Below are 21896 nucleotides of genomic sequence, written 5' to 3'. Positions count from 1 at the left end.
CGCAGCAGCTTCGCACGTGGCTGTCAGCTTGTCCTCACTTATGTCAGAGAACTCGGGAGTTGGTTGTTCACAAATTCGTTCAGCCTTTTCGCAAGTTGAAACGAGTTCAGTGTCACTTATGTCCGAAAACAATTCACAGTACGGCCTCTCCAAACTAGTACTTCCACAAGCAGACAAAACTCCACAGTTGTCTGAACAACTGCTGTCATTTTTGGGGACAGAGGTCCGACTCTGTGTAATAAAGAGATCCTCTTCGTCTGACATTTCAACATTAACTAGCAGACCTGAAAAGGCAGAATTCAGCGCGAAAAGCAAATGTATATCCACGGGTATGGGCGATACGATTACAGCCAGAGGACAGTAAAGAGCACATCAACATCTTCAAACCTATATTTCTTAAAATTAAACATTCTCCCAATATATTCAGCAATAATAAACAAAACACTTTGTCACACTAATATTATTAGTCAACAAGTCTTCATGTTATCATTGTAATAATCTGTCCACTACTCACCTGATTGTTTCACCTTATGATCATAGTTTATCCCAAGTAATGGAGAGTTGTTGTTTAAGTGCACGTGTTACATGTTGTGTACATGTTAAGCGGGTACGGCCTACAGCGTGACGCTGGTTGTTGTGAGTCACTTAACGAGGGACCGCTTTTAACCGATTGTTATTTTCAAATGTATACCTTTTCGCAATAATTTTTAAGTAATGGCATCACATTCCTGCATTAGGGTGTAGGAAATGTATCAAGACGCGTTATACCAAGTCACATAAAATATAATTAAAGTAGGGGAATATCCTCGTAACTCTCCATTCCTTAAAAATAATGTACCTCGGCCCCTGCGGGGCCTCTGCTCCATTATTTTTAAGGAATGGAGAGTTACTCGGACATTCCCCTCTACATAAATACCAAGATAATTATATTCATCCACACCATCCACATAATTTTCATTGAAAATAAATTTTCTTCTTTTGTCAATTTTAGCACCGGCGAAAATAAGGACCTTCGTTTTGTCTGTGTTTACAGTTAGTTTACAATAAGTTTCAAAACAAGTTAATGATTTCTGTCTTTAAGTGTCAGGGCCAAAAAAGCTGTGTCGTCGGCATACAAAAGTACAAATAAAAGTAGAGCAATATCTACAAAGCAGTCGAGTGCAGCTGAATCGATCTGCAACCCTTTACAATCATGATGCGTAAAATAGGATTCAATATCATTAAAATAAAAGGAAAAAGGAATTTGCCATAAATTTTCCCCTTGTCTAACTCCAACATTACAACATTGATACCATCCTACATTGATTAATAATACAAAAGCATTTTAAATTTATCCCCTGGGTTAAGAATTTACACCAAAGGCCAATTCTCCATACACTATCAAAAGTCTTTTTAAAATCTATAAAACAGCAGAACACTTTCTTTTTTCGTACTTTGATTAAAGTATGGAGTGTGAATATGTGATCAATGGTAGAATATTTATGTGTAAATCTTGTTTGTGCTTCTGAAAGAAACTTTTCATTTTCTAAGTAAGTAGACCCTAGAATACCTGTGAATAATTTACCGAGACAGCTGGTGAGACCAATAGGACGATAATTTTCCGGTTTGTTTGGCTCTAATTTCCCTTTATAAATTTGTCTTATAATACCTGTATATAGAATTGTATTCAAAAGTTTAACGTACACAGGCATCATGACCTTAGAGCTATTAAGAATATATTCATTTACAACTGCATCAGGTCCACATGCTTTGCAATTTTTTAGTCTAATAATGGCTTCTTGAATCTTCTTTGTCTAAAACATAACACTGGTCAATGTTAAAAGACTGATGATCTGTCAGGGTAGAGTTATCTCAGCTTGGCTTTTTCTTGTGTACATAAATGACCTCTGAACTGAGCTGCGGCAGTTAGATACAGGAATATGTTTATATAATGTTAGTTTACCATGCGTGTTACTTGCTGATGATACTACTCTTATCAGTTACAGCTCTAAAGGTCTACAAACAGCCTTAGATACAGTTGTTAATTACGCGTCCAAATGGCGATTAACTTATAATGCATCGAAAATTAAAATTGTTGTGTTTCATAAAAAGAAGCAATTATTGTGTACGCATGTTTATCACTTTGGGGATTGTGACATACCTGTGTTTGATAGTGTAAAATATGCGGGTGTTGTTCTACAAAGTCATCTTTCTTTCAAATTATATATTGAAGAGAGATGCTCCAAAGGAAGGCGTACTATTAATTTTCTCCTCTCTGTTGGTCTAAATTGTAGTGACTTACATCAGTATGCAAGTATAAAGATATGGAAAAGAATGATCTTAACAACAAGTTTTTATGGATGTGAATTAGTACCTCCTCTGCATGGTAAAGATCTTGAATAAGCTGAAAGCACCCAACGTTACTTTGCAAGGATTGTACAAGGTTTTGACAAACGTTCCCCTACTGATGCCACTATTGCTAATCTAGGACTTTGGAGCATGGATGGCTATATAGATAAATGTAGACTACAGCTGCTGGGGCGTCTCTGCAACAACTCATGTGTCTCAATTTGTAAAACTCTTTTCTGCTCATCAACTTCACTCTATTTCTTTCATAACAATAATTTACACAGTTTATGTGGAGTTTTGCTTTCAAAAGCCAAGAAATATAAGCTACTTCATCATGTTTTTCACTACGTTCGTACAAGGGAATTCCCCGCGAAGACTAAGTGGAGAAAGATTGTGTTAAAGGAAATAACTACCCACGAGGAAGAAGTATGGAAATATAAACTATCATGTAGAGCTGACCTATCTCGATATTCTAAAATTCACACAACACTTACTCCTCATGTGTTATACAGCATTGTGATGTTATATCCAGAATTGAGAGAAGAAATACAGTATGTAATAAGGACTGGATCCAGAAGCAAACTATCTAAGGAATGTACAAATTGTAATACTTTTGCTCATGATTGTTATCACCATGTCATCTTAAACTGTGAATGTCTACTTTCAGGGAGAGATGTATTCTTTTCCACTCTAATTGATCTAATCTTGATGTTGAAATGTATGTTAAAATAGAGATAATGGAAGACCACGATATGTTAGCATTCTTTCTTGGTGCAGATAACAATGACATTGATGAAACAACGTGGCATTTCACTATTATTGAATTTCTCAAAGTACTTATATCAAATTAAACATATCATAAACAACGTGTGATAACCTTACCAATATTTTCTCACTGTTTATAACCGGTAAATATGCGGGACATCACAATAAGACAGGCGTAAGACGATAGGGCAGGCGTACTACACATACAGAAATAAGTATTGTAGTGGCAGTAAAATGTACAATACATTGTAATTGTATAAAATAATTCAATTATTTCAGGCCATTTAATTTTGGTTTGAAGGTATTATTAAAATAACTTTCTTTTATATTTCTCAATGCATCATTGTCACATTTGTAAAACGGGAATATCACAAAATTTGGTGTTTTATTCCCGGCACACTGATCAATGTGTTGACTGAGTGGGATACACCGGCAAGAGGGGTCCCTTATTTGCTGTCGGTGGACCCTCACTCTCACTCTTAGGGTGTCCCCTGTCTGTCCAATGTATTCGGCCTTGCATCCAGCACATTGTATTACAAAAATCAATTTTTTTGAAGCACAATTCATATTATAATTCAATATATATATAATGTGTGTGTGTGTGTTTGATTATTGTGTTATTTAATTATTTTGCTTATTTTTCCATATTGATCAACTGATAAACGTGATCACGTTATTGAAAAATCAAATAAACTTTCACAGACGTCTCAGTTGTACTGTTGCCAAGAAGGACTACCACTACCGTCTGACAATTTTAAAGAGTACCATCACGGCGACAACGTACATCGTTACGAAGGGACAACAGGAAAGAACAGCGCGCGGGAGGGCTTAAAATGTTATTCTTGTTCATTTATTAGACACGTTAAATAAACTCCTCTTAAAATAGTCTTGATTTGGTGTAGTAACTATGTTTTTGAAACATCACAGGCTACGCTCTGCTCACATTGATGAAGAGCAGTTGGACTCGTGATTGCAGTGGCTCATGTCAAGGCGGTATCATTAATCATATATGACATAACACCATCATCCATTACTTCATGTATTGCAGAGGTGCCCAGCTCAGGTCAGGTGACGTAATGCGTGCTAATCAATACTGATTGAACTTCAGTACATTCGTTGATCTATCTACACAGTAATATTGCAATGCTTTCTGCTTCGTTACTTACGTTAAGATAAGACAAGATGGAGTTTATCTGACGATCAATACACATCCGATGTCTGTCCACACTTCCCTCACTGCTGATATTCACGCCCGCCTCCATGTTGTAGTGGATGGAGTGTCTTCCCCGAGAGCAGAAAATTGGTGGTTCGATTCCTTTGCCGCGTCATACCAAAAGAATAAAAAGGTTTTGCTCTTCCTGGCTTTCGGCATTAAGGGGGTAAAAGGACGGAGCAAGTATAACTTACTTTGTAAGTGGAATATGCGATGTTAAACCCCATGCTACCTCACCTCGCCAACTAGTATCCCTCTCGTCGTCCCACAATATGCAAGTCTTGGTTTCCTGTTGTGGTAATGACTATTGAATTACCTCAGTTGCCAACACCATATGACTGATCTGAACATAAACACAATTATGCACATAACATGGCGCCTGCTGGATATATCTACCCCTGCTACTGTTGTTGTAGGCTGTGCCCGTATCACACATACTACTACATGCTAACACTACTACAAAGGTTCTATTTACAGGACTGATAATGCTGCTTGGAATACAATTATGGTGCCTTGTAGTATGCGTAGTACTATACATAAACGCATCACATAAACGTATGTTGTGTGAGTGCCGGCTGCTGCATGTAGAGAAGGACATGTTTTCCCTTTTCGCGAACACACCAGGTGACATCACTGGTGATCCATGCATATAAGTTCATCACTATTTTGTCTATTACGCCCAATGAAATATGTTTGGGCAGCCAGTCGAGACTTATTATTCTCTGGCGTTGACGTTATGAGTTTACGTTCGATTAATATACAAGTATAACCATGATCCACTGTCTGAGACTTATTTGCAACGGCATAATGGGATTTCTCATCCGACATTCTACGGACGGCTACATAACCACCTTCTATATTAAAGAATAAAACTCGGATGCCCCAAGTAATAAACACTAACATAGTTTAGTTCGCTTAGAAGAATACCTTCCAGTAAGACTCACCAAGACTCACAGTACTGCACTTCATCAAAATAGCAAGTGCGGTCAATTTAACGAGGTAGTAAAATTGAATATCTGAAGGTATCGTATTTCGTTACCGTTACTTAATTGAACGACCATTTCAATATGAGTATACAGTAGTGTCATGATTGAAATCCTTATCTCTTCATACAATGAGTCTGTGTTCTTACACGCGAGAAAAAAACCATGAATGCCGCCAGTGTTAAGGCTATATCTGGAATACTGCTCTGTGTAAAACGTATATTACGCTTTAGAACGTTATCTATTTTCGCATTCGTATATGATATGTACATGTTGGCGTTCCCCCTTGGTTGCCTATTGTGTACCCTTTTCTGTCCGGCAGGTCAGTTTGATGTTAGGGGGATGGTGAGGATATGTCTACACGATCTCTGTGTCAAACCATGCCTTGATAGGGAGGGAATATGTCATAGCTCAAACAATTCCCCACAGAACGCAGTTCTACCGTTATATATGTACATGTTGATATTGTCAAGTCTACGTGAATGCAGTCTCAAGACATTGTTGGAGACACGAAATGTCTCTCAGACAGTCAATCAATTCTTGTTTTCTCTCAAATAAAAACACATTGCAGACTCGATTGTGTTCACACGATTCAAAGCCTCTCACCGAACAACTAAAACATGATACCATTACAAACAAAGAGCACAAAAGATGACTGCCGGGCTCCTTCTGGTTTAAGTTCAGGTTTGTAAAGAAGTGGTGTGTACTGCCTATAACGCCTAACATCGACCATGCGTTTCTGTGTTAGAACCAGATCGGCTTCTTTGACGTATTGTGCCTTCTTGCATGTTCAATAGACGCTGCAGGGGAGATTGGGAACATGGTACGGCATGCCAATGAGAATGATTTTAAACGTAACATTTATAGGCAATCATGTTGATATTCAGCGTAAAGGATAAAGTGGTTGCCAAACATTACATTGTTTTCCTTCGACAACAGTTGCTGTGATAAGACAGATCTCAGTGGTGGTATATTCCAAAAATATAATAAATACATATTGATGGAGACTGAGAGTAGCGGCATTGTTTTGTAAGACGACTGTTTACACAATCATAAGTACACCACTTTGATATACGGTTGATCCTATGTTCGTATGCATGGTGAATAATGTACCTTGACGAATGAACATATATGTTGAAATAATGAACGGCATATGAGACTACTGGTAGTGCCGGCGCGTAAACTCTCATTGTAGTTCTGGCAGCATATACAATGAATATGTCAATAATCTAATCATTGTGAAGAGCTCGTCTTCTCTCGAATAAAAGGTGTCAATGGACACATACGGTGACGAAGGGAGGAGTGCCGTTGTACAAAGCGATCTTAGCTCTAAGGTGATCGTAACTCCAATACCCTATCATAGACTTATGGCAGTCGTAGCGCTAAGGTTGTTTTGTACAACGGCACCCAGTTATTTTCCCTGGTAATTCAAGGGGAGGAAGTCACGGATAAGGGACACAATTTTATTGTGTTGCCGTATACATTGTGTAACTGGACTACTCATGGTCAACTTCAGTTGTGAAGAGCCGTTTATCAGTAAAAGTAAACGAACCGCACGGAAAACTCCGCACAACCACACACGCTCTTGCAGTGACAACATGTATTGTTATAAGCCCAGCCTTTAAGTGATATTATTTAACACTATTGATCGCGATTGCTTATTCCAATATTTACATGAAACAATGAAACATGATTTTTGGAGGTTTCACTGAATCCACTATGTGACATTGTCACCATAATCTAGTTTCCAAATGATGAATCTATTATCAAAGGAAATAGCTGCTACGTTTACGAGATTTGTTCATGTCGAATGCAAGGCCGTAAAGACCTTCTGTTACTGGCTACACATAGATATCGACTTTATATTACGTGATATATTGTATAGAGGAGTTAGAGACAGCTTAATAAGATGTAATTCCGTCCAACATGGTTTAATGGTGCACAGAGCACAACGTAAGGACCACATGTCTGTAAAATATTGAAGTGTGTGTATTGAACATGCCCTTCGTCTGCACTCACTGTACGTTGTACACTGTAATTCAGCTCCGCGATACAAACGTAATATTAACTCTTTGAATGGCATTTACAGGTGATACACATAAGAGAGAAGTTATGAATGTCAGCTTCTTTACCATGAGGCACACCATGTCTCGGTGTATATATATGCTAACTCCTTCACCACGTAAATATTGTTTTAAGGTGCAATACAAAGATATCGACGTTAATGTTTTCACAAATTAGTTCTATCAGTTCCCCCTCCAAAGTACATATATCGTTGGTAAATAAAATAAATATTCATGGCTGTATTAAGTTGCATATATGAGGTTTGATGTGACAAAAGTGTGTCAAAAGATTAACGTGTTTTATCTATCATGCATTTGTAATAAAGTAGCATGTGACCGCTGCAGGGATGTGGGGCACCCGGTTGTCTAATTTAATTCGCTCTGCAGAGATGCGATCCTAGGGTGTTCCAAAAACCTAAAATCGTGAGTTTGAATCTCATATTGGCCCCGATAAGATTTCCGGGTTCGTTAACACCATACTCGTGTTGTTCCCCAATGTGGTAAACGTCTGGGACCTGCATCACTCCAGGTTTTCCTCCCACATCCAGCCGACACACCGTGACGTGATTGGAATACTTTGCAATTAAGTTCCATGCAGCGTTTACACGTCACTCAACGTCATTCAACGTCACTCTGCCAGCGATGTACACACATTATGATGACGGCCATCGGTTTGTCAGTTCTTCAGCACAGGTAGCAAACACGCACCAAGTTTTAGTTTCTAATTAAAGAAGAAATTGCAAACATTTGAAACAATACAATTCTGATGATCTACACGTACCTGTACATAACACCCAATTTCTGCTTACGATTTACTAGAGCCATGTTAATAAATGGAAGGCTCGCATGTCATCTCTGTGAAACATTGCTTCAATTATCTCAACTGTCCATTCTGATGGTCGAATACATCAAATTAGAGTCAAATGAAAATGCTCTCAGACGCGCAAACAGCCCAAAGTCATTCGTATTTACATTCAGGACCAACATTTGATGCTTAAATTCTGTAATAGAATGGAAGAAAATGATCTCAGAGTGGGACAAGCTGAAAACTCAATATCAAATTCATGAATATTCGATCAGGCAAGCTTTCACAGATGGGGCACATTTGCAGGAACTGTCGTAGCATCATCTGAAGGAAAACACCCTTTTATAAAAATGTTTCAAAAAGTAATCAGTCTCCCTCTCTCTCGATGTGTTTAATTGAAATATCCACATGTTACGGCTCTGCAAATGTTCCCATAACTATAAAGTGCTGCTCTCTCATTGATAGTCCTCATAGGTAACCACAAAACGACATTGTGCCAACGCTCATCGCCAGCCCGCCACCACATGTTGAATAGTGGCTTGTAAACACTGGCTGTTGTAATGTTGCAGCCTGTTATAAGCAGATGGCCTACACTTCGTGAATAAATGATGATGACAAATAGTTATTATATTAATAATTAAGCTTGTGCATGGTATGTGTGCAAATGATGCATGTTTATAAAAAAAGCAAATAAAAACCCTTTCCATCATTATGAGCAGAGTCAATTGTACGATTCCGAGATTATCATGAGCATAACATCACGATGGAGTTGCCAGTGTCACAGGGGATGTATAGCAGAACGCGATATCATGACATTTGGACATATGTTATTTATGATTTTTAGTCTGAGTTTATTTGAGGTGGTGGGGTGAAATGGGGTTTAACGTCGCGTTCATGATTATTGCACAGCACTAATGTAGCGAAGTACATGCACGATCACACACACGCGTGCGTATTGCTGAAAGTGGCGGTAAACCAAACTCACCAACTCCCTCATTCGTAATCTCATAAAAACCGTTGTTGTTTTCAAATATGAAAAGGAACATGATGACAGGACTCATCAAACATCGATACGTTATCACAAACTACTTAAATTTGTTAACCTGCGGTAATCGATTATGGGTGACAGTGCGATAGTAATTGAAGCAGCAATTGCCTTTGCCTCTAATCAACATGATTTGGTCTCCATATTTAGGTGTTATGTCGATTCAACGCATTTCCATTGACATTTACATTAGTGCCACCATTGTGATCGAGTGACCCGTAATGGCCCTTGCCTCAGGTCATTCTGACCCGGTTCCATCGGCATCAATACATTGGCGTTGCCACTATTTCCATGGCATTTACCAGATTTGCTCGTGCAGTGATTAATGCTGTTCGCTACATTATACAGATTGACCATGGAGTCCATGATTCAGGGACAATTGAACTTTCAGGGGCGTTCCGAGAAACGATACGTTCATTTTTGTTACGTTGCCAGGAGAGACATTTAAGAGACAAATTGAAGCACATATTGATTGAACAAATAGGCGGAAAAGGGTTAAGGTTATATCCCGGGTAAATGAACGCGTCAACCGTGCATAGAACTGAAATATTGTGATGGGCTTTAATAATGTTCCACCATGGTCCTCTTGCAGTTCAACAGACGTTCCACTTCCTCTACTGGTCAGTTATCCCTGTTTTGTAGAAGGTCAAATCCTGGAATGTCAATACCAGCAACTAATTTGGTCCTCATTAATCTCAGACCCACGCAAGTGTTCTTTTTTCACAATTGTTAAAAAACAGTCGTTTGGAGCCAGATCTGTTAAATAAGGGGATGGAGAAGCTCGTATCCACAGTCGAGTCCAGCAGCCGTTGCAACATGAGCATTGTCCTGATGGAGGAGAACACCACGTCGACGTTTGGCGCGACGCCTCTGATACATGTGTAGCTAATTTATTTAATAAGTTCATAATATAAGTTCATTTTATTCACCATTCATATCTGGTAAATAAGCGATGTGTGTGTATTATGTCCTTTCTCTCCTAAAAGAAGGGGCCGTACGTTTCTTAATGGATATTGTTGCTCTAAACTGCTTGGTTTTAGGAGTCTCATCAACTGTCACTGGCATCTTCTTGATGGAGATTGTATCTTGTTTACAGGGAAGCAGAGGTGGTGACCTGCGAAGCCTTCATTTCATCTGATAGCATTCTAGGAAGCCGTCGGGCACACACCTCTGACTTGTGTAGATTTTCCTGATTGTTTCTATTGACCAATAAAGGGAGCCTGTGGTCTTCCCTAACTCATAGCAGAAGGGTAATGTGCCTATTGTTCAGAATTGTGGGTGGCACCAATTTTCTTCTTTTTTGGTGCTGGTGGTGGGTCGTCCAGAGCGTGGATCATCTATTCCTCCCACGAAACAATTCCTTCATCAAACGTTTACATATGACTGGGATCCCGCTACATAAATAGCATGCAATCGTTCTTCAACATTCGTCGTTGATTTACCCTCTACGGTAAAATAAATGATGACTGCTCTATACTCCATGTCAATGCTAAAGAGTAGGGGGGGTGAAAGTCGAAGTCAGTTATCAGCTAGTCGGTCGACCGAAGCGCGCCAAAATATGGGTCAATATGTGTCACACGTAAGCTTGGTAACAATATGTAAAAACTATTAATTTTGTCTGAAGTATTGTCTGCAGATATCATCATGATTTGCCTGATCCTCGACACAAATGCCCTGAGAATAAAGTTGGTACAAATCACCTTTCACTCAAAACTCCAGTAGCAAATTGGCTCAAAATAACTTACATAAGCAAATTCACATCGATAAAACAAAAACTTTTAAAATAGCATTGACAATGTTGTCAAAGGAAGCGATGTGGATAGGATTTGAGGTGTATCATGCATTCTAAGAAACGGATGTATATTAAATGTGAACAATACAATGCGAACGAACTCTATTGGGGCTAGACATCTTATCTTTGTCTTGCCGTTAATATCCAGTAATAAGAGATCTTAAAGTTCATATCAAACTGTTTACGAACAACTTAGATTCAGCAGTCATCACGTAGAACATATACATTGTAACATGCTGGAACTCTTTGACATGTTAAGACAGTCAGCTATCTGTTGATGTAAGTGTTACGTTTACAGGGCACGTCATGAACCTTACGTATGTCATATCTTTAGGGAGGTATCAGCTGTGAAGTCAGCACTGCATATGTAGGTAAGGCGTATTTATACATATAACCTTTGGTTTCCCCCTTCGTGACAGCCTGCGTGGTCTAGTGCACGTGGATAGGGCATCTGCCAAGAGAGCGGAAGGTTAGTGACTGGATCCCCGGCCGAGACATACATGTACCAAAATACCTTGGTATTTGTTGTTACCCTGCCTTGCTCTCGGCATCAAGGGGATAAAGCTAGGACTGGTCGACTCGGAGATGGTATGATGTTTGTCTGAGTGGGGCTTCCATGTTAAAGCGAGGGATGGTATCTCAGTAGGCGAGCACTAACAGAGGCATTATTTCGGGCTAGTACATGTAGATGAAATAAAATAAAAACTTCTTTCTTTTTGAGGTATCTGCCTGGTACCAAATATATCAAAAAGCGCGAACTGACCTACATGTTAGTAATGAATTTGACATAAATGAGACACTCTATGAGGGGGTCTCCTGACATGTTTCTGCAAGTATTCCGGAGACGGAATGTTGATGGTCAGAATATAATTACATCTTTTCATAACATTTTCCAGAACGTGTACATGTAGATGGTGCCATGTTAGCAAGCCTGTGTATTCCTATGGTATCGTCATCATGTAGTCTGCATGTATATGATCAAAGCCTGAAGCCAAAAATAAAATGGAAACTCGACTATCAAAAATATCTGGTAAATCGGCCTTCTCGGTAGGGACGAGAGGTAGCAGAGATTTCTTACGCGGTGTTCAACAGCCTGTGAATATCAAGATGATACAGAACCCCCAGACAGTCAGCCAGGACAGCTGCAGATGTATTTACACCGTTAATTTGCTTAACAGTTGGCACACATGAGAACACGTTCATTCGCGTCATTAAGCAGAGGGTAAAATGTTAACGGTAAAGGGAGACAAGTTCGCAACGAGTGACTGCATCTGTAGACGTTTTTTGTATTGGACGATGGACATCACAGAAACTTTCAGATTAGAGTCACATGTCGTAATAATTAAATTAGAGGCGGGGGAGTATTTATTTATCATATAAAAAGACCTTCAGCATCTCTACTTGCAATCAGCTTATATGTGTACATGTGAAGGGGAAGTTTAAAGATGTCATAACTTCATGTTGTACTGATAGCCACGCCGATATAGAGACCTCGGGTCCAGGTACTATAAATTAAGAAAGAGCATAGCCAGATCAAACTTACATTTACAACATTATGTATATGTCACTTGTTCGTGTTGTGGTCGATGTAATGGTAATCGGAACACGAGGCAGAGAGTACAACACTGAAATGGCAAGTATAGTATTTGTTACGAGCTAAATGTTAAACACATCATCTTGATGTATTCCAGTGAGTGTTGTTGCTGAACAATACTTATCTAGTTTATTCTTTATACATCGTCAAACCAACTTTAGGCTTCTTAAAAAATGAATACAAAATGCTATCACACATAACCGGGACTGTCTATAGATGGCCAATGCAACGTAATACCTGCAAAATGTTGTACAGTACACCGACACATACTGGTGCAAATATTGTTTCCACCATGAAACTGTAAAATACTTGGTTCTAACTCGTCAAACTATGATTAAAACCAGGTATATAATTACATTCGGTATCCCCAAACTAACATGCCGTTTCAACAACCATCCGCATGAACACATCGCTCCACTGATAACCTACACATGTACATATTGATGCATATACAACGGCTGCCGACAATCCAGGAACACTGCAAACGTTCCACATCAGAACATTATCAGTGCGACTGTCTGGAAAACTGCTCTCACAATTTGTCACAACAGCTTTTCAAACATTTGTTTCAGGACACGTACCAGTAACTAAAATATACACTGACCACTTGTATAACAATCATAATCAATCTCTCATACGGCACAATACTGTCCCGTCTTTAGCTAAAAACGCCGGTATTCAGTCATACTTTAGGGTGATTCAGCAGACTCATTTCCACCAGCAAATCTACTGGTTAATGTTCAACAAAATTACAGAAATTTCCTCCTTACATGGTCACGCAAATTGTAGTGAAGTGAAGAATAGGTCAAGTTCAAACATGTCGAAGTGCAGAGATTGTCACCAACAGTAAATATACAATAGGATTAACACTTAGGATTAACTTCATATAATTTAAGTCAGTTGAGTGATTCTTAAGTCAGTTGAGTGATCAGCCTTTGGAATAATATACAAATTCAGACAAAGGGTTCAAAATAAGTCGCTATGACGCTATTTCAAAAACCTATCAAGCCCACAATAGACGATGTCATGGGTAATTTCAAAAACCGACCTAAATCTATCACTATATCTAAATCTATATCTATTATTTGATCACTTCATTTTGACAAATATGTACTTTGAAGCAGTAAAGTATATAAGTCATTGATCTTGAACTTGCGTAATACTTGTTACCTATTTCACAACCCGTGACCACTTTTCGGATCGTTTCATTTACCAATGAGGAGCATTTCTAAATCGTTCTTGTCGTAACGCGCAGTAATGATACTGGGGCTGTTTTAATGTAATACCCGCTTCGACTTGACCACAGGACTTCAAGTTTACTTGAAACACAAACTATTTGTACAAAGTCCAGATATCGGTGCTTGGTAACACTCTATATACATACACACACACTGGAAGTCTTTGTACATTTGCACGATGGTTGCATCTGGCATCAGACCTCAGTGTTTGGTTGGCTTCAGTCAACAATTCATCATAAAGTTATTGATCAAACAGTAATCCATACCTACGACTCCCAAGCGTATCTACGAATCACAAGAGGATGTGTATAACATCAAATTGATTGAGCATGAAGGCTCGTAGTCAGGAAAACTGTACCGTAAGTAGGTAAATGTAGATATTTGTCAGACAGGTAGTATCAGGAGCGAGTAAATCAGGATGAACAAATGTCAAGGGGCAAGCAGAAGGGGTAACACCATGTACAAGGGAATACAGTGAATGATGTTACCTGATTACATTGAAAGAAATGCTCCGGAATAAGGTCTCTGAGGGGAAAAACATCTCCGATTGTATTTCTACTAAGCTCCTCTGCGCCAAAGTTTTCAACCGAAGGATGTCTCGAGTTCGTGTCATACCTAAGGTTTTAACTTTTTTTAAAAAAATAAGAGTATAGCAAACTGTGATTTCTGAACCACACGATAAATGTTTGCAAGATGAAGAAAAAGTCAATTAGTCAACAAAAGGGCATTGCTGCATACAATATCCACGTGGGGCCATAATATGCAATTGGAGTTCGTATAAGCATAGGCGATCCAGGATGCCATCCACACATCGGTGATGCTGCATGATTTACACAGAACAAATCAACTGTCATTAAAGACTTAATGCATTCAGTATGCCATGCAGTACCTGTTTCTCACTTAAAGAATCCCATCGTTTCTGCTTGAGAACTTTGTTCCGACGTTGACAAAATATAAGTATACTAGGGCTGTTGTAATTGATGTTGATGGCTCCGGTTAACGCGATAGTTGGGTCTATAGTGCTTGTTTAGAACTATATATTAATTGACTGAGAAATGTGGAGTGGTGAAAGAGCAGAGACGCTCAGGCATTAAAGGATAATTTCACTTTAAGCGGAACAACCTCATACATGTGCTACTTTTTAAAACACAACCCAATCGAGCTTCATTCGGCAACATACATATCCCTTCTTGATTACATATATTTAGCACAGACTCTGACATCTTTCAAAGTTAAAGTTCTAACTTATATAAAAGGCTAAAGAGTATAAGCAATCTAACTGAAATTTAGTTTTATTCGTAATGTCCCATTCTGAATACGTACATTTCTGATCACAGATGATATATGCTCCTAATGGCGTCCTTTATATCCATGATTATGCTATAATAGGACAGATAAGATGTGCGTGTGTGTTCAAAGGTTGCGTCCCGTCCCACGAGTGTTCTTATATCTAACTTCCGGCGCCTTAGTAAACGAAAATAGGTCACAGACACTTACAACATCGCGTGTCTGTGGAGACACTCACATTACTCGGAACAAGGTCTTGTCTCAACGTTCATTATCGTAATTGCGTAAATGATTGCGTCTCTTACCACATGGACCGCCTCTGTGGCCTAGTGGTAGAGCGTCTGCCCAGACAACGGAAGGTCGGGGGTTCGTCTAACAAAAGACGTAAAAAAATGGCACTTGCTGTTACCCTGCCTGGTGCTCGGCATTAAGGGGCTCAAACAAGGACTGGTCGGATCCGAGTCAGTATAGTGTGTCTGAGTGGGGTATACATGTTAAACTGCGGAATGGTATATCAGTTAACATAAGACATACATGTTTGGTAAACTCGTTCCATTTCAAACGTAAACGTGTTTATATGATTGCAAATGTTATATTTAATCGTGTTTAATAGAATGAGTGGAACATTTAATTTTGTTAATGAGAGTTTGCAATGTGGTTCAAATTTGAAATACTGTTTCCGGGGGATACTGATATGCGATATGCTTTGGAGAAAACAAACATATCACTCTTCCGGTTCCGTGATCAGTTCAAACAGGACAAGTTGTTATTCATCAGACTATTTCATTAAATTATGAATGAGGCATGCTGGAATAATTTTATTGTTAAAGATTGCTCGTTGTATCCCATGCGATATACTTGCTATGATTGCTGAAATGCAGCATTGTTGACTCGAGATTCCTAACATACAGAGATAATTGATTCTTCCATGACGTCAGTGTTCATGTTCCGGAACATATGGTTAAAACGAACAAAGACAATATACAAACTTGTCTAGATTGTATCTCAAATATCATGATCGATATCAGTACAAGTACAGGTTCATGAAATGGAAACGTGCAAAGCACATTGCAGGCCATGCGTGTATTGTTGGACATGCTAGATAAGCTATGTGGGAGTGTTATCATAATCTCTCACATATAGTTGTAGTACATGTATGTCCAAGACGAAGTAGCTACTGTATTTGTTAATAATGAGGGAGTGCGTTTGAATTAAGATTGCTTTGAGCAGGGCATCAGTTATACTAACGTGTGTGGTTATATCACGGTGTGTTAATATGATGACTGACGTGTACCCATGGAGCTGCCAGCATCCACTGGTCGTGGGTCGGAATACAGTATTTATACCTCAACTCTCAAAACCTAGAATTAGGAAATAAACGAGGTGGAGTTGTTTATCTACAATAAAACACTGCTGGGAGAATATTCTAAATATTCCATTTTCCTGCAGTGTTGTAATGTTCGATAAACACCGACCACGAGAGTTTTTTTTGTAATATCAGAAATCGACGTTATTTACAACCTCTTTAATGATGTAAATAAAATTTACAAAGTTAAAAAAAATACCCGAATTTAAATAATTCAAATGATAACTCCCTAAATACAATGCGAGCTCGGCAATGTCGGAAAAGTCCTGTTTATGAACAGGTAGGTTACACGTATCAGTATAATAGAGACGATGTGCCAAGTCGATAATTGGGGGACACGATCTGTACCTTTTCTCCCATTACACATTGCCATATCTCGACCACTTTCGAACGCCAACATTCTGCCATTGAGTTTTTCGGCGTTGTCCACCTATATCTATGGGGACAATCCACTACACTCTCAAAAATAGCATCGTCCGATTTACCACGTCAGTTGCTAGCAGATGTTCGAATCTCCAGATATGACGCCATGATAGAAAATGTTTTGTCGTGACAAAAACCACGTCTCGTTCTTCGTTATTCTTTGCCTTTTATCGTGTAGCTATCTTCTATGTCCATGTAAACCAATCACGGCGGTGGAAGAACACGTGCAGTGACATTCACATACATCAAATATATGCATGTATGTTTCAAGGTGACAGATAGATATTACTTCTTCAATGTGTTGAATAAGATCGCGATATATTTTGACAGTGGTTTTCATTCTTTCACTTTTGATGTATACAGATGATCACGTTTTACATATAAAGGCATTTAAAGTTGTGAGTTGCTTCACATATGAACATTCCTCGGGAATTACTGACGAACAGGTTCTTTAGTTTCTATACAAGTCAATCCGGCCCGTGAAGATCCGGGGTAGAATAGGTCTTCAGCAACCCTTGCTTACCGTCCAAAGCGACTGTGCTTGTCGTAGGAGGCTACTTGCAGGATCGGGTGGTTCGGCTCGCTGATCGGTTGATGAATGTCATCGTATCCCAATCGCGTGGATCGATGATCACGATGTCAATCACCAGATTGTCTGGTCCAAATTCGAATATGTACAGACCGCCGTCATATAACTGGAATATTGCCAAGTGCGGTGTTAAACAACAGACAAAAATGTTATTCCAACGACCTGTCTTTACCGGAAAGGTATGATTTACCGTCCTAAACTTTAATACTGGATGTAAGATATTTTTCGGCAAGATAAAACGTAGATCGTTTAAATGTACTATTTGTTTTTGAAGTGTTGATACAACACGTACACATTTTATTAGAGCTTACCCCTTCAAGTTTTGTATAAGTTGTTTCTTTTACAATTTATTCAATGATTCCGACAAACCATTGTCTATTGCATGGTTGTGTTGCGTTTAAAACCAGTGAAGCTCCTGGTGTGATGGCACCACGTCTGTGCTTGCGTAATTTATCCCTTTAGAAGCCTGCGTATTTCACGTTGGCGTTTACAACTAAATAATGTGACATCAAAGGCAGTGCTGAGGCCCAAATCACTCACCACTTTCTAAAGCTGTAACATGTCCATTCGCGGTGTTTCAATCTTAAACCAAGTTTTATTCCATATTCCCGGTGATACAAGTTCAACAGTTCCTTTATCATTAATGACAGAAGGAGTGGTTTTCATCTGTAAGCCGAACAGATATCTTCTTGTATTAGCTGCCTTAATTCTCGGGTCATCGAAAGCGATCAAACATGCAAGTAAAACACATAAAACGAAATTGATGACATTTCAAACAACAAATCCGCACTTAACTATTCCCAAATTGCGGAAAGTAAATACATTAACTGAGGCTATAAATTTATTTTCTGGCATACAAATCCATTCAATAACTTATGTATTTCGTTTTGACAACAAGGATTATTTGCAGTATTAATCAGGGCTGGCCTGTAATGAAACATAAATGAGTTACCGGAGATATAAACATGCTCTCTAACTCACATTGGCATGCATTTCAGCATTAATCGATTTCGCAGAAACGGTTGGTATCAAACTACAACAACTGCCTCTTCCGAGGCAGATGTTATTGTTAATCCCATCATGATTAATTGATCGATTCATTGTATTTCTGTTATCAACATCACGGACTCGACAATGTTCAAAACACGTGGACATAGTCGTCTAATCTATAACATTGAATGTTCTAGCGCCATAATGCCGTCCAACAGCAGAAGTCTCTATGTTATGTTAGTGTATCAGCAGCGTAGAAAAGCAATTATTTCAAACCCTTATGTAAACAAATACATTCGGGAACCTTTGATATCGTTCTGTTATCAATACTATAAAGTGGAATTGGTTACAATACTCGACTCCATAAGGTGAACGAATGTGAAACAGATTATCATAGAAAACATCTTCTTTGCTCTTTTATAACATTATCTGGCATTTCTGTTGGCTGCAATTTAATAACCCAGGTAATGTATCCTTTCATTTACAAAGTTATAATGGGACCGTTTGTAGTTGCATGAGTAGCAATGAGGTTGTGGAGTGAAATTTTCATTTATCATAAAGGTACGAGGGGTTTCTAATCCTATCATAAAAGTACGAAGGGTTTCTAATCCTAACTATGATGGACAGCTTTGTTGAAGTTGGTTACTAAATATTTTTCAATATTTTCACTGCGAAGTCAACACCCTACTGCCACTGGTACTGGATTCACTGGATCCCAATGTGTGGAAGGCTTCTTCGTGGTGGTATAATAAGTCATTTGCATGTTGGTCACACAGTTCTTTATTCAAGTTTAGGATAGGGTGGAAATCTGACGGTGCCAATTCTGGTGAATATAGAGGGTGTTCAATGAGTTCAAAGCCAGTCATGTATTGTATCCATGGTGACAACAGACATATATACAGGTGCATTGTCCTGGTGGAATAACACACCTTTAGTGACTTTCCACGGCGTTTAGGCTTGATATTCTCACGATGTTGCGGGAGCTCACGTAGATTAGTATTGAGCATTATTGCATTAATTATATATGACCGTTAGGTAGGAACTTTATCAGTCGGATTCCTTTGGAATCCCAGAAAACCGAAGCCATAACCTTGCCAGGTGATGGAACACATTTGACCTTCTTCGGAAGAGACGTTAGATCTGCTTCTAAACATCTAAATTGCCACGAGAGATGATAAACCTAACCAGGTTTGTCAGACAACCCACTGTATTGGGTATGTGACGTGTTGGCGAGTCGGTGGTCATCCATTCTCATATGTAATTAATCCACATTTTACATTAGAGGTGGCAGGTGGAGGTCTTCCTGATCTTGGATTCTCTCCCGAGCTCTCTCTCCCCTCACTTTAAAAATCCGTTTCCAACCACTTATCAGTGGTAATGGAAGGAGCATCCCCTAAAGTTAAAGCCATGTTAAAGTGGATGGGTGTTGGAATATCCCTTTCAGTTGGAGATACTTGATTACATCGCGGCAGCCATTTTGTCCATTTTCATCAACAGAGAATGCCTAGTCATTTTGGTGCCTGCAGAAATTTGCCGCCTGATTGTGTTTTTGGATCCAATGCAGCCTGCAAGCATGGAACGTCCCTGCAGACCGTTACGGGTGTTCTACACGTCAGTAGTTCGGCTCAGAACCTTTCAGTCGCTGAATGTGATAGTACCCTCCCAGAACACTTCCATGGACCGACTCGTCATACATGACGATCTCCCTGAAGCAACATCCACACGTGTACATATGTTCCAGGGATTACTGTTTGGATTAGTCGACCGGGCGAAGAAGGGAATGTATTCATACAGAGATCAAACTGTCTATTCCGCTGGCAACGTAGCTTCGAATACGTGCGACCCACTGTTTCTATTTAGAGATTTTAATGATCAGAATGACCAATGTCAACATATGCGAATTATTCGAGTTTAGATAATGACTAATACTTCAAAATTATATGGTTGTGCTATAATTACCACTTTTGAATGCTTGCCGTAAAAGGCGACTATGCTTGTCGTAAAAGGCGACTAACGGGATCGGGTGGTCAGGCTCGCTGACATGGTTGATGCATGTCATCGTATCTCAATTGTGTGGATCGATGCACATGATGTAAAGCACTGGATTGTCTGGTCCAGACTCGATTATTTACAGACCGCCGTCATATAGCTGTAATATTGCAGAGTGTGGCGTTAAACAACAAACAAACCAACCAAAACTTTTGAATGGTGAAGTACACTATTGTAAACACTATTAGAAGTATAATACGGCGGACTGCTAACATTTGACTTAGGTTGCTAAGTTTTGTTGTGAGCAATGCAACCTTATAGGATTCGAACCCACATCCTCAGAGTGAAGCACCTTATAGGATTCGAACCCACACTCTCAGAGAGAAGGTTCGAATCCCGGATGGGACACAACCCCCAAAAGTAATCGAGGTTGTACTATATACTAAGCAAGTTTTATCTCAAATATAACATTTGTCTGGAATCTATGGCTCTCATCTTCACTAGCACCTACTAACTTAAGATGATTATTGGAGAATCTACAAGGACTAAATATCTGCTACATTGTTGAATCAAATTCAGTGTTGTGTTATATCTTGTGCACTTTGCATCACATGACTGAAAGAAATAAAAAGGTCTGTCATTTCAATAACATCATGAACAATGTTTTAAAAACATGCCTCAACCCTTGAAAATTGGCAACTCTCTTGTCTTTTGTGATTACATGATCAAACCATCCATGTGGGTATAAGAATTATGGGTCAGTGATTAGACACAATGAGATCGTCCAAATCAAATGCTGATTCATTTCACTCCATTTGTGTTAATGTAATGCCATTGAGTGCTAGTTGTAAGTGCTTAAAATACCATGTTCAGACAATGAGTTAATGTGTGGTTCTAAAATAATGCCATTGTTCGCAGAGTACGCTGGCTGCAAGGATGACCCAGAGTCACGGAGAGAATTTCAGTTTGAAGATTGATTTCAGGTAAATGCCTAATATCTAAGTATCATACTCAGTAAAGTTTGATTCCATTTATCACATAACACTTCAAGATCTTAGAGGAAACGCTCGGAACAAAAAGATGTTTCACTGCCACGTATAAAATATTAATTGCACATTTATATCAATTAACTCAGATCTGATATCCTTCATAACTAAACATGCATCAACAAACTCCCTTTGTGCATATGTTTCTCATCTGTCCACATGTGGAACAATGTACTTCCTCGCAGATTAGGCCGATCCTTCTGCAATCCAATTTTGAAAGACTAATATGCGAAAAAGGTAATTACCACTATGCCATAAAGGAACTAATCGCGTATTACACGTGTAAGAACGACAGCTGGTATAATTAGACTTGACTGTGCGGCTTCGGATAAAGATATCAGTCAACGTGAAACAGTTATCGCCAGGTTCCTCCTTAACAG

The 21896-nt window shown here is 39.0% G+C and overlaps 1 protein-coding gene across 3 annotated transcripts in view; it reads left to right on the top strand.

Moving 5' to 3' along the window:
• The window catches only part of LOC124132271 (G-protein coupled receptor dmsr-1-like), a 64071-nt gene that overhangs the window by 18347 nt on the left and 23828 nt on the right, over positions 1–21896 (top strand). For 2 of the 3 annotated variants that reach the window (XM_046496118.2, XM_048394305.1), the window contains exon 2: positions 21389–21453. The exons of the other annotated variant lie outside the window; for it this stretch is intronic. The gene's annotated coding sequence lies outside the window, so the exon portion shown is untranslated. The remainder of the gene's footprint in view (positions 1–21388; positions 21454–21896) is intronic. 3 annotated transcript variants of the gene reach the window in all.

This window comes from Haliotis rufescens, unplaced genomic scaffold, assembly GCF_023055435.1.
Source record: "Haliotis rufescens isolate VD_foot unplaced genomic scaffold, xgHalRufe1.0.p SCAF_13, whole genome shotgun sequence".
NCBI classification, from domain to species: Eukaryota; Metazoa; Mollusca; class Gastropoda; order Lepetellida; family Haliotidae; genus Haliotis; species Haliotis rufescens.
The sequence above is the reverse complement of the archived record's forward strand: the minus strand, read 5'-3'. Positions and strand labels throughout refer to the sequence as shown.